Raw genomic sequence first — 16,860 nt, forward strand, 5'->3', positions numbered from 1 at the left:
ATCAGTCTGAATTGTGACATCATGACGATTTCATCAGTGACTGATGCCGTGTTGGAAGAATTAGTAAACAGCTCAACAGACGAAGGATCACTTTCAGAGTTCAAAGATCATGTCAGTAATGCATCTGAAAGTGAGTGCTGTGATGACATTGACGACAGTCCACAGCCTGTTCAAAGTAGTGCACAGACCTCTACATCTAAAAATGGGAACATAGCATGGCAGTTGCAACCACCAACACAACATGGCCACCTACCTGCTTCGAACGTTGTCATGAGTCCCTCGGGACTTACCAGGTATGCAAGCAGCATAATAAGTGATGTAAAATGTTCATTTGAAGCATTATTTTCTACATCACTTCCTGAGTTTATGGTAAACAATGGACAATCATTGATGATTCTCTTCTTCGCACATACTTATGACTCTTATTCCTTGCAGGTGTATATGGCTCACATGGGGAATCGACAAAAAGTTTGTGGTGTAGGGATACTGGGCGGAACATATTTCAAGCAACCATGTCCCTAGAAACATTTTGTAAAATATTGTGCGTCTTGTGATTTAGTAAGAAATCCACAGTAGAGGAAAGGCTGAGAAACTTGCCACAATTCACAGCATCTTGGAGAAGTGGTTAGAAGTCCTTCCTAAAGTGTATAATCCAGGAGAAAATGCAACTGCTGATGAGCAGCTGGTAACATTTAGAGGCCGCTCTTCATTCATGCAGTACATCCCAAGCAAACCGGCAAAATATGAGATCAAGATGAGCACTCTTGTGTGACAGCAAATCTTCATATGTGCTGAAAGCCCAAATTTATACAGGAAAGGACAGTGGACTGCAGCAGAAAAAAAAAATGGAATGAGAATAGTTGCTGATCTTACCACTGATTTGCAAGGTCGGAATGTAACGACTTTTTTTTTGTTTTGTTTTACATCATACAATGTTAGGAACCATACATAAAAATAAGCCAGAGCTTCCACAAAATATGACCAACAAGGAGGTTCATAGCTCTTTATTTTACTTCACAAATGACACTACAGTGGTCAGTTATATTCGTAAGAGAAATAATTATGTTGTACTAATGAGCACTCTCAACCATGGTGGGGAAATAAAGTGACAGGGCTGATAAGAAGCCAAGAATTATTTTAAATTGTAATTCAACCAAAGGGGCTGTAGACACACTACACTATCAGTTAACAGGTACTAGTACATATACAAGCAAATGTAAAATCAATAGATGGCCCATGATAGTTTTCTACAATATTCTTGATGTTGCTGCTGATGATGTGTGTCTAGTTGACTTTGACCTTAACTGGAATGCAAGAAAATTGACTAGAAGGAGAATATTTGTGGAAGAACTTGGAAAGTCGCTGGTTGCAGTGCACATTGCATCAAGGAAGCATTTTCCAAGAATAGAAGATTCTTTGAAAATGGTCAGAAGCATCCAAGACACTGAAGGAGTGGCAGGTGTGGTCAAGTCAGTAACAAGACAAACATGGAATGTGGAAAAGTAATAAACATTTATGCAAAACACACGTCACCTAATTGTGTCCAAACTGCAGTGACTGAGAAGGAAAGAAAGTGATAGGGGCAGGCAGTTAGGTGTTAAGAATGACTTTGGTGGAAATGTCTGCTGTTCCTAATATACCCTGCATGAATATTAAAATAATAAATTTTCTTCAGTGAAGTGTGTATTATTACTACTGCTACTACTATGATTGCTATGATGATTAACAACATACTGCAATATAACTACAATGTCGGTTTACAACGGTAAGAAGAATAAGTGTGAGTAGTTTTTCTCTACATTTTATTATGGCGGGTTGTATTTACCCGAACAGTACATTTGTACAGTAAAAGTGAACAGAACAACAGGGTCAAATATCTCGGCATAACATTACAATGCGATATGAGGTGGAACGAGCACGTGAGAACTGTAGTAGGGAAGGTGAGTGGTTGACTTCAGTTTATTGGGAAAGTTTTGGAAAGAGTCGCATGTGAAGGAGACTGCACCTAGGACATTGTTGCAACCTATCCTTGAGTACTGCTAGAGTGTTTTGGATCCACACTAGGTCAGTTAGTGAAACGATTTAGAGGTGGACTGCTAGATTTGTAACTGGTAGGTTCGAACACCATGCAAGTGTTACGGAAATGCTTCAGGAACTCAAATAGGAATCTCTACATGAAATGTGATGTTCTTTTCAAAAAACACTATTTAGAGATCTGGCATTTGAAGCTGACTGCCGAACAATTCTGCTGCCAATATATATTGTGTGTACGGGCCAAGAAGTACAAGAACTTAAGGCTCATATGGAGGCATATATAGTCTTTTTTTCCCTCGCCTGTAACAGGAAAGGAAATGACAAGTATGGGTATAGGGCACCCTCTGCCATGCACTGTACAGTGGCTTGTGGAGTATCTATGTAGGTGTAGATGTATTACCTCATTACACATTTACCACTACTCACAGTCTTAAATCCCCTCAATGAGACACAAACACTCCTGTGCCACACACCACGTAATTGCAAAACCAGAGCAATGTTGAGGTTGTGGAGTAATGAGTGTAGTGTATCTTGGGCTGAGACCAAATCATGAATATATCAATGAACCTGAACCAGAGCATGGGTTTGGTGAGGCTATGACAATTTCCTCTAGTTGGCCCATGAAAAAATTGGCACAGGAGAGTGCCACACCAGTGCCCATGGCTTTGTATATTATGATCAAATTTTTTGCTGACAAGTGATTTCTTGTTTTTCCAAGACATTTGTGTGGCATTATGTTTCAGCTGAAACAGTTGGCACAAATAGTTGTCCACTTTACCATCAAATCTAACAAAATTATAATTCTTAATGTGAAAATATTTCTGCTGAAGCATTTTCAAGTTTTTAATGAGTTATTTTTTGTCTATAGTAGTGGTTCAGTACAAATTCAAATCCAAAGCACCACTTTTCCTAATGCAGAAACTGATGTGCCAGTTTTGACAAAAAAATAATCTATTTGTAAAAATGAATATTATAAAATGTGGTTTCTTGCGGCAATCCATTTTCTTCCACTCATACGAGGTTTACCTCGCAGGTGCAAATATCATTCCTGTGTGCCACTTTTCAATGGAAACAAGGCAAAAAATATAATGCTCTGATTAGTTGATAGCAACAGAAAATGACAGCATGAAGTATGTCCCAAACCCCAAGCAGCAACATATGACATGTGATCAAACAGTACTGGGAATTTTTGTTTTCTTAAAGAATATATTTATACATCAACTTTGTTCCCTTCAAAGTAACCCTTCTGAGATACAATACACTTGTGCCAGCACTTCCTTCAATTTTGCAAGCATTTATGGAACTCGCTTTAAGTTATGGTGTTCAACTCATTCATCAATTTCATTTTTATCTCATCAATTTTGGCAAAACGACGTCCTCACCAGCGGTGCCAAAACAATGTCCTATCATGGTTCTCTTCAGCCTCAGGAATAGAAAGATGCAAGGTACCATGTCTGGTGAATAGGGTGACTGTGGCAACATAAGTTTTTTGCCAAAAAATCATGAAAAAGCATCAAGGATGAGCAGGTGCATTATGGTTAAAAATTCCTGGAGTGATTTTCCCACATTCTTGCTGTTTTCTTCGGGTTGCTTCATACAAATGGCACATAACTTCCTTATTGACTGTGCGACAATAAGGCAGGAACTCTTGAGGCTCTATCCCACTTTTGCTGAAGAAAATGGTGAGAAGAAACTCCACATCTGATCGAACTTCTAAAATTTTTTTTTGGTCTTGTCTCTTCAGGCAGTTTCCAGTGGTAAAACTATTAAAGTACCTCGCTCTGTGCTTTATGTGCTATGTTTTAAATATGCTGTTCATATAAATAATGAAAATATCAACAATGAAAAATCTGTATTTTAATCCACTTTACTTTGATACGCGTGAACATTTTTCCATTTTCCCCCCTTCCACTTCAAATCACGGGAAGTTAAGGATGGTGTGATTCTTTTTATACTTGAATGATTTTGGAGAGTGATATTGAACTTCAACTACACTGGTTTCGCCCAAGTTTTTGCCTAAAAAACAATATTTGTTAAACACTTCTTCTAAACTGAAAGTTATTGTAAAAATCCAAGTTTTATGAAGAATGAAACTGCATAAAAAGGAAAGCATACAACCTTTACACTAGTTTTTGGGAAACCAATGGTATTTACTATACATAACATAAGATACAGAAAGTAATACTGTAAATACAGCTTTACATGAGCAACAATGGAAGTTCTCACCTTACAAATATCCAAAATAACAAATTTCCAATAAAAAATAGTATTACACATTTAAAACAAGACATACTGGTAAACATTTATTCTAGCACAAGCACTAATCATTCACTTCAACAAATGTGTGTACATCTGCTTAAAAACTTCTGGCAACTTCCTGCAGGTATTTCCCACTTTATGAAGAAGCCTTCATACTGTAGCAAATGTAAACACATTTATCTCAGTGAAAAGAATAAACAAATTAACCAGACATATTGTTAAACAAATTCAAACCAATATTTTACACCTTAATTACGACTGGCGACCAAAATGGAGGTGATTATCAATGATTTGGAATAATTCTGGTGGCTGTGGTATCCTGCCCGTTTCCAGTTTTGACCAAATAGGAACATCTGTAATACAAATAAATAATATTAATTTACACGCAGAAACTCTGAAAAATAATATGGCACGATCAAAATGAGAAATTAAAAGTGTTATTAACAACAACTTATTCTGGAAATAACAGTATTGCACAGCTAAGAAAAGAAATTTTCCTACAAGAAGAATGGCAACAGTATATATAAAATGGACTAAAGAATTTAAATTACAGGAAACTTCTCTAATATATCCTATACAGATGAAATAATGGGACTCCATGTTGGTTCTAGAACCGTCTAAATCAAGTGATGTTTTTCGAACAGGTAGCAATTACTCTTAAGGCTGTGCCTTCAAATGCCAGTTACCTTCAGGTAGCAGAAGTTCGGAGAAGGAGGGAGGGGGGGGGGGGGTGTGTTGTGTTGGCTTCTGCAGACAGAGAACAGCTCTTATGGACCTCCAAAAGATTCAATTCATGCAGCCTAAGGGCATCATACCAACCTCCACACGATTTTCACATTCCCCTGCTCCTAATGAAAGGGAAACAAAGGAGTGGCTGAACCTCTGTTGTCAAATCTGTCTCTGTATATGTCTGTTATGCTTTGATGTGTCATTCATTGATGTTGAATATTAATGTTTTGATAGTGTTAAATACTGATATTTATTTCTGTCATTAGCAGTTCTATCTATTGTAGGAAAGTTTGTAATGTCTTTCTACAGAGCAGAAAAATACAGAAACCTTTTATGAATGAGCAGAGAAAATATACATGTGAAACATGTCCACATGTCCTGTTACCATCAGTTGCCAAGAATTTCCTTACTTCTGACAGCATTTGTGGGATGTGCACTATACACAAATTTCTTTTTGCGCATGTATTGTGCCCGAATTCCTGTAAGCCTTATTTTCTTGTAAATAACTTTAGCATACCATGAATCAAACAGCACAATATGAATTCAGTGTACATTTTATTAGGCAAACACTTGGAAGATGAGCTTAGAGCAACAGTGGAAGCAAATTATGCACCCACTCATTAATCAATCGAGAACGAAAACAGTCCAAATTCAGGCAAGGATATGTACATAATTTCAATGGAACAATATGGCTGTATAGTAACATGTTTTGTGACTGATGTTACATTATGCAACACCTTTTCACAACAAACCATACTAAAACTGATGCTTTCTGGGAACATCTTTAATGGGGTGAATCACTTAAATTGCATATTTTTATGATAGGCACATATAAATATGTAAACTAACAAATATAGCATATTAGCCTCACAAACACTTAAGTTCACATAAGGGCTACTCTGTTTTTGTCAACCAGAACACATGAACATACATACATTATGTGATCAAAAGTATCCGGATACCTAGCTGAAAATGACTTACAAGTTCGTGGCACCTTACATTGGTAATGCTGGAATTAAATATGGTGTCGGCGCACCCTTAACCTAGATGACAGCTTCCACTCTCACAGGCATACTTTCAGTCGCACTGAGGAGAGGTATCAATGTCTGTCTGTGAGGCCTGGCACGAAGTCAGCGTTCCAAACCATCCCAAAGGAGTTCTACAGGATTCAGGTCAGAACTCTGTGCCGGTCAGAACTCTGTGCAGGCCAGCCCATTACAGGGATGTTATTGTCACGTAACCACTCCGCCACAGGCCGTGCATTATGGACAGGTGCTCGACAGTGTTGAAAGCTGCAATCGCCATCCCTGAATTGCTCTTCAACAGTGGGGAGCAAGAAGGTGCTTACAACATTAATGAAGGTCAATGAAGGTCTGTGCTGTGATAATGCCATGCAAAACAACAAGAGGTGCAAGCCCCCTCCATGAAAAACACGACCACACCGTAACACCTCTGCCTCCAAATTTTACTGTTGGCACTACACATGCTGGCAGAGGACGTTCACTGGGCATTCGCCATACCCACACCCTGCCATCTGATTGCCACATTGTATACTGTGACTCATCACTACACATTTTTCCACTGTTCAATCGTCCAATGTTTACGCTCCTTACACCAAGCGAGGCATTGTTTGGCATTTATCAGCGTGAAGTGTGGCTTACAAGCAGCTGCTTGACCATGAAATCCAAGTTTTCTCACCTCCTGCCTAACTGTCATAGTCCGTACAGTGGAACCTGATGCAGTTTGCAATTCCTGTGCGATGGTCTGGATTGATGTCTACCTACCGCACATTATGACCCTCTTCAACTGTCGACGGTCTCCATCAAGTGAACAGACGAGGCCGACCTGTACGCTTTTGTGTTGTATGCATCCCTTCACGTTTCCACTTCACTATCACATCAGTAACAGTGGATCTAGAGATGTTTAAGAGTGTGGTAATCTCACGTACAGACATATGACAAGTGGCACCCAATCACCTGACCACATTCAATGTCTTTGAGTTCTGCAGAGCGCCCCATTCTGCTCTCTCAGGATGTCTTATGACTACTGAGGTCGCTGACATGGAGTACCTGGCAGCACAATGCACCTAATATGAAAAATGTATTTTTTTGGGGGTGTCCAGATACTTTTGATCACATAGTGTGTATCTCCTAAACAACATATACACACAAAATCCTTACCTTTAAGTTTGATTTTCTCTTTTTCACGGTTCATTTTTAAAAAAAATAGAATTTGATTACTTCTGCGACGTAACACCAAAGTGTTTGTTAGTTCTCATCTAACGTGTGTTCTAGGCCTGTATAATAACGTTCATCTACTGAATGCAACAACTGAAGTAGTTTCAATTGGGACTGCTTCGTTCACCACCTCCTGTCACTTACAATTAAATTTAACATCGAGAAGTAACCTCTCCACATCCGCACTATTGCAGGTGGCCAAATTGCAGATAAAGTAGCTCTTACAAATCCACTGTATTTAAGCTTTTCACAGAGTAGAAGCTGCACTATACCAGGCTTCTCATAATGTTCCAAACAGTTAACAAGGTGTTGATGGAATGATGAATATGCTTTAAAGCAAGTGTCAGATGGAATACTTTCTAACAGTGTAATTTTTTTGCTATATTAACAGCAGCAAAATCATTCAAATACAGTGTTACATCACAAACTGCAAGGTTGGAGACATTGTGAATGCTTTTGCAAAAATGTTAGTTGTGTCTGGTGGTGTGTGTTTACATAGCTTTTGTAAACTATTCATACCCGCAGATCTGAGATAATTTTTTGCAGATGCTTTCTATGCTAATTTCTGAGTATGCATAACAATAGTGCTTGTTGGAAAATAACCTTCAGAATTTCTTTTCAATAGTAATTTGATTAAAGTCCTTCCCATAACAAATGTACGAATGGATAAGTTTTATCTTCTAGTGTTGTAATTAAACTGACAATGCTGGCACATGTGTCACTTACAAATATGCTTTGTAAGAAGACTAAATGTGATACAGCTTCATGTATTAAATGAGCAAGAATGACCTCAACAGCAGCATTTTTGTTGTGCAATTGTCTGAAAACTTTGATGATTGCTGGTAACTGCAAATCCAAGTATTACATGGCATGGAACCAGCAATTACTTCTTTTGATTATCGGATCACAAAAATTTTTCTTCACAGATGAGGAAATTTCCTTGAAGGAACTGAAGGTATAGACTTTTCATTTTGCGAGATTAAGAAGTCTGGTCCCTTCAATCCCACAAACCAACCAACCAACCGAAATTAAGAAATGCGACGTTCACCTTACTGACAGCAGAATTTAGTTTCTTTAGTTCTTTCACAAATATGTCACCTGCTAATTTAATTTTGTGTGCCCAGCATTTGACAGGTATTAGATGATCTCCAATCACTATCTGAAGCTGTCAGAGCCTGATACTAAATCCACAACATTTTCATATTTAATGTTTTAGTCTTTTAGGGTATCTACTGTGGCATGGGCACAAGTACTTCTGTTAGCAATGTCTAAAAGTTACAGGAAGCCAGATACAGTTTCTGGTCTGATTTTGCAGTTGTCGTACAAAATAAAACTGCAAAAAGTGGGTATTTTTTGCCAAAAGTTTTGTCAGCAATAACCACAATAGGAACATCCTTCATAGCATCTTTCATTTCGTCACTACACTGACATATTCTCATCTAAGTTTATCTGAACTGGGTATACAACCAGCAGCAATGTTATCTACATTTGCCAATGGGATGTCTGCCTTTAAACACATTTCAACTATATTGTGGTTCTCTCTCTCTCTCTCTCTCTCTCTCTCTCTCTCTCTCCATTGTGTAGAATCTCACCAATAGCAACCTGCCATCTAGATAAAGTGGTGGAAAAAGTCTCGATAATATTTTATTCAGTCTGCTCCTGGCCATCTGGCAGCTGTACAAATGAGAATAGCACCTATACACCTCCTACTTCAGTACAGAAAAACTGAAGAAAGGAGAGTACAAACAGTACAAGGAAAGGAAGAGTACACAATAAAGTCAAGGAACCCCTTCCTGTCTTGCCGCATTATGATGACAATGTCGGTTTTATTGCTGGTTTGTTTGTCCCCCAAACCTGGAATGCAGTGACCTTTCCAGAGTATTTCGTGCAAACTCCAAAACAATTTAAGAGGTTATTGTTTCTACTGGAGAGTGGCTACTATAATTAGTGTCCTTTCCAGTGTAAACAATGAAGTGCCATATATACCCGGAGCTGCTTCCACAGAGTTCATAAAATTGATGCCGAATTTGTTGCGCCTTGATGGAATTAATTGCTTCTAGTCAAGTCATCCTTCCCAGAGTGATGATCTGTCAATGGTGGTGTTCCCCTCTACAATAGAAAACTGATCTGAATCTGTGCCACAAATGCTCCCTAATTGGGTGAATTTTGAATAGTTTTCTGCTGATAGTGCTTAGTGGCATGGTACGAGGTATCGTCAGCAAAGTGGCGGTATATCAATAAAAGATGAAACCGTTTTTCACTCAACAGCTTCCCCATTTGTCATATGATTCTCTCTTTGAAGAGTATGTCTTGTGCTCTCGTTTGTGATGAATTCCTTTAAATATGAGCATTCCAGTAAGTGTTTTTTACCTCCTCTCTTTCAGTATCCCGCAAACTGCAAAGCCTGGGGCATGCCGCTAAACTGTAATGAGAAGCTATGAACTGTTGTGGATATAAATTCATCTGTTCAGCAGTATTTTGCACAAAGCATCATACACAAAACACACAAAACAATTCATCACATCATACTGTTTTAGAGGCACAGCTGTACCACTACAACCACTGAACGAATATTGATCACGAACTGAACTAGCACACACAAATGCGCTAGTTTGGTTGGATTAAAATGGAGGGGGGGGGGGGGGGGTCATAATCCCTTGTTCCGAATAAAACAATGCCACAAGTGTGAGAATAAAACGAACGAGACTGACAACACAAGAATGGAATAAAAGGAAAATAATCACAAGAACGATGAAGGGCAACTAACGTGTAAATGGACAAAAGGGGGACAAGAAAACCATAGAAACACAAGAAATGGGATGAAGAGAGTAAAACAACAAAGCAGATGACCATGGCTGGCTGACCATGAGAATAAAAATGATAAGCCAGCCACCCTGCAACACATTAAAACTTCCACCCTAAAAGCACTAGGGTAGAGGACACAGAGATAAAAGACATGCGCTAAAACTTAGATCAAATGATAAAACCCACCATCACAAACAAAACATAAAACTAAATCAGCCAATGAGGCGTTGTCAGATAAAATTAGTGGCAGCGGGTCCGGTAACCCAAGACTCCGTCGCTGGGCAGTCAAAGTGGGGCAATGCACCAAAACATATGCCACTGTCAATTGGGTGCCACACCAACACTGAAGCGGGTCTTCATGGTCAGGTTCAGAGATGCCCATCTCCAGAAGTAGTTTCCGCGTAGCCTGCTTGGCCAGCCTTTCGGCAAATTCGTTGCCTGGTATTCCGATGTGACCTGAGGTTCAGACAAACACCACTAAACGATTAGACCATTCCTGGATGGTCACTACCAAAGGATGACAGGAGAAATGAGTCTTCTGGGCATGAGCGGATGTGCTCAAGAGAAAGAAATGTGGCTCCCAGTTCTGCAGTGAAAACATTGCAGCCATTGGGCAAGGAGTGCTGTTCTATATGTCCTCCATGAACATAGGCAAAGTCAACGTGACCATCTGCCATCGGGCCATCCGTATAAACCACTTCATGGGCCTGCTACAAGTCGAGAATCTGGAGGAAGTGACAGTGGAGAGTCGCAGGGTTAACTGAGTCCTTAGGGCCATGTGAAATGTCCAGGCAAACCCATGGCCTAGGTGTACTCCATGGATGTGTACGTAAATGGACCTCAAGTATAGGTGGTAAAGGGAATGACTCCAGTTCAGACAGAAGGAATTGCACGCAAACCGCAATCATTAACCCTGACCTGGGCCGCTGATGCGGGAGACAGGCTGACACAGGAGGGAAAAGGAGACAGTAATTCTGATGCGCAAGAGAACTAGGAACATGTGCAATGTAACTGACGAGCAGTTGTGCATGCCTAACCTTCAATGGAGGGACTCCGGCCTCCACCACGACACTGGTCACCAGACTCATTCTAAAAGAACCTGTCCCTAGGCGAACGTCACAGTGGTGCACTGCGTCAAGTAAACGCAATGCTGAGGGCACCGCCGAACCATAAACCACACTCCAGTAGTTAAGGTGGGATTGAACAAGGGCTCTGTAGAGCTGCAGAAGCATAGAGCGATCTGCACCCCATTTGGTGTTGCTCAGGCAGTGGAGGGCATTGAGGTGCTGCCAACATTTCTGCTCAAGCTGACGAAGGTGAGGTAGCCAAGTTGGTTGGGCATCGAAAACTGGTCCTAATAATCAATATGCCTCCACTACAGTGAGTGGATCATCATCATTAAGATCTGGTTCTCGATGAATGGTGCGATGCTGACAGAAATGCATGACACACGGTTTCGTGGCTGAAAAATGGAAGACGTGGGCTAGAGCCCATTACTGAGTCTTGTGAATGGCTCCCTGTAGGCACCGCTCAGCAACACTAGTACTGGAAGAGCAGCACGAAATATAGAAGTCATCCGCATACAGCCCTACAGCTACCGATAGACTGTTAATAGCCACTAAAAAGAGAGAGACTCAATACATAGCCCTGTGGAATGCCATTCTCCTGAATACGCGGGTGGGGGTTGAGGGGGGCGGGGGGCGACTATTGGAGGCACCGACTTGGACAGGGAAAGTATGGAGCAACAATAAGTTTTGGATAAAAATCAGGAGCGGCCCCGGAGACCCCACTCATACAATGTGGCAAGGATATGATGTCGCCAGGTCATGTCATGTCATACGCTTTTTGTAAATAAAAAAAGAAGGCAAACTGGTGTTTGTGTCTGGAAAAGGCTGTTTGGATAACAAACTCTAAGGACAAAAGATTATCAGTAGCAGAGCGACCCTGGCGGAAGTCGCCCTGCACGAAGCCAGTAGGCCACATGACTCCACGACCCAACCCAACTGTTGACACACCATACTTTCCAGCAGCTTACAAATAACTTTGGTGAAGCTGATGGGCCGATAGCTATCCACATCAAGCAGGTTTTTACTGGGTTTGAGCACCAGAATGACAGTGCTGTCCCAGCCCTGTGATGGAAATATGCCATCGCACCAGATCCGGTTGAAGAGGACGACATGTCGCTTGTAGTCAGATGAGAGATGTTCTATCATCTGACTGTGGATCTGAACTGGCCCAGGAGCTGTGTTGGGGCAATGTGTCAGGGCACTGAGGAGCTCCCACTCTGTAAATGGGGCATTATAAGATTGACTGTTGCGTGTAGTAAATGAAATCACTTTCCCTTCCAGCCACCGTTTGAGCGTGCTAAAGGCAGGGGGGTAGTGCTGCGACACATCGGTAGATAACATGCCATTTATGTAACACCTGTTGCGGTCTGGTACCCGAAAACATGTTTGATTTTGCCCAGACTTGGGAAGGTGATGTATGGCACCCAATGGTCGAGACATATCTCTTCTAACACTCCTGTTTCCACCATTTGATAAGATGGCGAATGCAGGCACGGAGCCGTTTAAAGGCTATGAGGTGCTCCAGGGAAGGGTGCTGCTTACGCAGCTGTAGACCTTGCCAATGATCCTTAATTGCTTCAGCGACTTCATGCGACCACCAAGGGACTGCCTTTCGCTGCGGGCACCCTAAAGAGTGAGGGATTGTGTTTTCTGCCGCAGAAACGATAGTTACAGCCACATGCTCAACCATCACATCGATGTTACTGTGTGGGGGAGATTCAACAGTGACAACAGGTGAAAGTTTCCCAGTCTGCCTTGTTTAAAGCCCACCTGGGCAGGAGTCCGTGGGCCTGATTCCGCGGCAATGACAGGAAGGTTAGGAAGCGGTCACTACCACACAGGTCGTCATGTGCTCATCAGTGCATAGATGGGAGAAGGCCAGGACTGCAAACCGAGAGATCAATGGCCGAATATGTGCCATGTGCCACACTGAAATGTGTGGGGGCACTTGTATTTAAGAGGCAGAGGTCGAGTTGTGACAGTAAATTTTCAATATCTCTGCCTCTGCCAGTAAGCACAGTGCCACTCCGCAACAGATGGCAAGCGTTAAAATCTCCCAAAAGTAGGAAAGGTTTAGGGAGTTAATCAGTGCAGCCAATGCGTTCAGGGGTACTGCGCGATCTGGAGGAATATAAATGTTGCAGTCAGTTATTTACTGCATTACCCTTCTCCTGACAGCCATAGCTTCATGAGCGGTTTGAAGGGGCACAGGTTCACTGCTTACTGAGTTCAGGACATAGACGCAAACTCCACCTGACACTATTATAGTCATTAAGGTTCCTGTAATATCGCTTATAGCTGTGGAGGGCATGGTTCCACATTGCCAGAAACCAGGTTTCCTGGAAGGCAATGCAGAAAGCAGGTGTACAGCTTAACAGTTGCCGTAGCTCAGCCAGGCAGTGGAAAAACTGCCACAATTCCACTGGAGGATGACATGATCGTGAGGCTGTGAAGACATGGAATATTCAATGAGGCAGTTTATGCCTCAGGGTCACCTGCTGCCACGGATTTATTTCCTGACCAGTCTGTATCCATGGTGTCTGAGGGTCTGGCGAGATCTAGGTCCTTAGCGGATGCCAGAATCTCCACCTCATCCTCACAAGGGAACCTCCCCATCGCACCCCCCTCAGATTTAGTTATAAGTTGGCACAGTGGACAGGCCGTGAAAAACTGAACACAGATCAATCGAGAAAACAGGAAGAAGTTGTGTGGAACTACAGAAAAAATAAGTAAAATACACAAACTGAGTAGTCCATGTTCAACATAAGCGACATCGAGCATAGGATCAGCTAAGGAGCGCCGTGGTCCCGTGGTTAGCGTAAACATTCGCGAAACGAGAGGTCCTTGGTTCAAGTCTTCCCTCGGGTAAAAATTTTACTTTATTTATTTTTGCAAAGTTATGACCTGTCAGTTCGTTCATTGACGTCTCTGTTCACAGTAGTAAGTTTAGTGTCTGTTTTGCGACCGCACCGCAAAACCGTGCGATTAGTAGACGAAAGTACGTTCCTCTCCAATGGGAACCGAAAACATTTGATCGCAAGGTCATAGGTCAACTGATTCCTCCACAGGAAAACACGTCTGATATATTCTATACGACACTGGTGACGGCATGTGCGTCACATGACAGGAATATGTTGTCGACCCACCTAACTTGTACACTTGGCGAATGGGTAAAAAGATTCTTCTACCTTGCCCGATTTAGGTTTTCTTGTGGATGTGATAATAACTCCCAAAAAAGTGATGAAAACATAAGAGTTTGTCACATAAACTGCAACAAATGAATGCAGCTGTTTCACAGTCACACAGTTTTCCCTGTGCTCTGTCAAAACATATGTTTTTAACGTTTTCCAATTTTTTCCGTGTGTAGACTGTCAAATCCTGCATATGTCCAAGCAAATCTGAACTGGAATTTTTGAGAGCGAAGTTGATTGTGTGAGTGCCTGAACTTTGATAATTGACACACGTCAATTGCTAGAAAATAAAAAAGTTAAAATTTTTACTCGAGGGAAGACTTGAACCGAGGTCCTCTAGTACCCCAGTTGCTTACGCTTACCACGAGACTATGTCGCTCCTCGGATCACATTGTCCTTGATATGGCTTATGTTACACATCGAGTACTCAATTTGTATATTTTGCTTATTTTTTTCATAGTTCGACAAAACTTCTTCCTGTTTTCTCGATTGATCTGTGTTCAGTTTTTCAAGGCCTATCCACTGTGCCAACTTATAACTAAATCTGAGGGGGGTGCGATGGGGAGGTTCCCTTGTCAGAAGCAAAGCTTGTGTGGGTTCCACCCCAAGTCCCTTGGTCTTGGGGGTCTTCTTTCAGATTTCTCTCGCTGGGTTTCTCTGGCTGGGAGGGCTTGACTGACTCTCCAGAACTGAGGATGGTCGTGAAGCTCTACAACCAGCTACTTTTGGGCACTTCAGCCACTTGCGGGAGTCATCTTTACCACTAGCAGAAGCCTGGGAAAAGAGTGACCCAAGGGACCCTTTCCTAGCGAGAGGTGCCGAAGAAGACTTACGTTTCTCCGGCTGAGAAGTGGGGAATGGTGTCCCTGATGGTTGGGTGAGGGGAGGGGGGTGGCGAGGAGGAGCAGTGCTCCCAAGATAGGTGGTGTGGGAGCAACAGGGATGGAAGTGCCCCCACCATCAAGGGGGCAGATGTAGTCTTCCGACTAGGAGAGCTGACTGCAATTCGCGGAACAGATGGGGCTACAACTGTTCTCGTACCGGCAGCTTGGCGGCTTAAGAGGAAATCATAACCACAGGATGTAGATGCTTAAATTTCCTCTTAGCCTCAGTGTAGGTCAGTTGGTCCAGTGTCTTGTGTTCTATGATTTTCCTTTCGCGCTGTAAAATCCTGCAGTCTGGTAAACAAGGGGAGTGATGCTCTCTGCAGCTGACACAGATGGGAGGCAGGGCACGTGGAGTATTGGGATATGACACTGGAATTACAGCGGGAAGACATATGGCCGAACTTCCAGCACTTTAAGCACTGCATAGGGTGAGAGATATATGCCTTTACATCACAGCAGTAGACCATCAATTTGACCTTCTCGGGCAATGGTGTCATCCTCGAAGGCCAAGATGAAGGCACTGGTGGCAACCTGATTATCCCTCGGACCCCGAAGGACACACCAGACGGAATGGACACCTCGGCACTTTAAATTGGCACGCAGCTCGTCGTCAGATTGCAAAAGAAATTGTCCCTGTGGAATATAATACCCTGGACCATAATTAGACTCTTATGGGGCGTGATGGTAACAGAAACATCCCCCAGCTTGTCGCAAGCGAGTAATTTCCGTGACTGGGCAGATGATTCTGGTTTTATCAAGATTGAGCCTGACAGCATTTTGGACAAGCCCTCCATCTCCCCAAACTTGTCCTCCAAATGGACTGCAAAAAAACTGTGGCTTCATCGAAACAGAGGAGCCTCCATCAGTTCTTGTATGTATGAGGTACCGGGGTGAATAAGGTTCGCTGTCATCCTTAGCCTGGCATTCCTCCCATGGTATGGCCAGGGAGGGGAATGGTTAGGGTCGTACTTCCTTGCACTGTACTGAGACTTAGAACACTTAGACACTGCTGGTGTTTGATCACCAGCAAGCGATGACGTGATACGCTTCATCGTGCATCATCCGCCCTGATGCTATCCACTACAACCAGGGGCCATCCCCATGGGTGCCACCCAGCCGCAGCAAAGGCCACCTGGCAGGATGGTCATTGCAGGGATTCCCGATGTTCGAGGAACATAAGCTTCTACTCCTTGGCACACATGGGGAGTTAACGGTGCAGGCATCAGCAGAGTGATCCCTGTGCTGTCGGGGCTACAACCAATACGATATATGGCAGCCTCACCACAACTGGCTACTGTGCTGGATATCAGGTGCAAGCAAGTCCATAGTCATCGTTGGCGCAGAGAGCGACACTGCATAGTGCATGGTGGAAAGTGCACACAGAAACGTGTCCTCCCCAAGAGATGGAGAATGAGTGGGACTGCAATGCGATGAGGAGAAAGCAGGCTACAGATCTCAAGGCACGATGGACCATGAAAGGTGCCCTTCCCCAACTGGCTCGGTCTTCGGAAAGATTCTGAAGAATGGAGGTCAAATTCTACAGGGGACCATCACATAAAGGCCGAAACGTGTGAGACTCCTTTTAGTCACCTCTTGCGACAGGCAGGAATAACTCGGGCCTATTCTTGCCCCAGGGCCCGCAGGGGGGAAC

General features: G+C 42.6%; 1 pseudogene; it reads right to left on the reverse strand.

The window, feature by feature from the left end:
- Positions 1 to 4,160: 4,160 nt before the first annotated feature.
- The window catches only part of LOC124776674, a 30,691-nt pseudogene continuing 17,991 nt past the window's right edge, over positions 4,161 to 16,860 (reverse strand).

The sequence above is a fragment of the Schistocerca piceifrons genome, chromosome 2 (genome assembly GCF_021461385.2).
Source record: "Schistocerca piceifrons isolate TAMUIC-IGC-003096 chromosome 2, iqSchPice1.1, whole genome shotgun sequence".
Lineage (NCBI taxonomy): Eukaryota > Metazoa > Arthropoda > Insecta > Orthoptera > Acrididae > Schistocerca > Schistocerca piceifrons.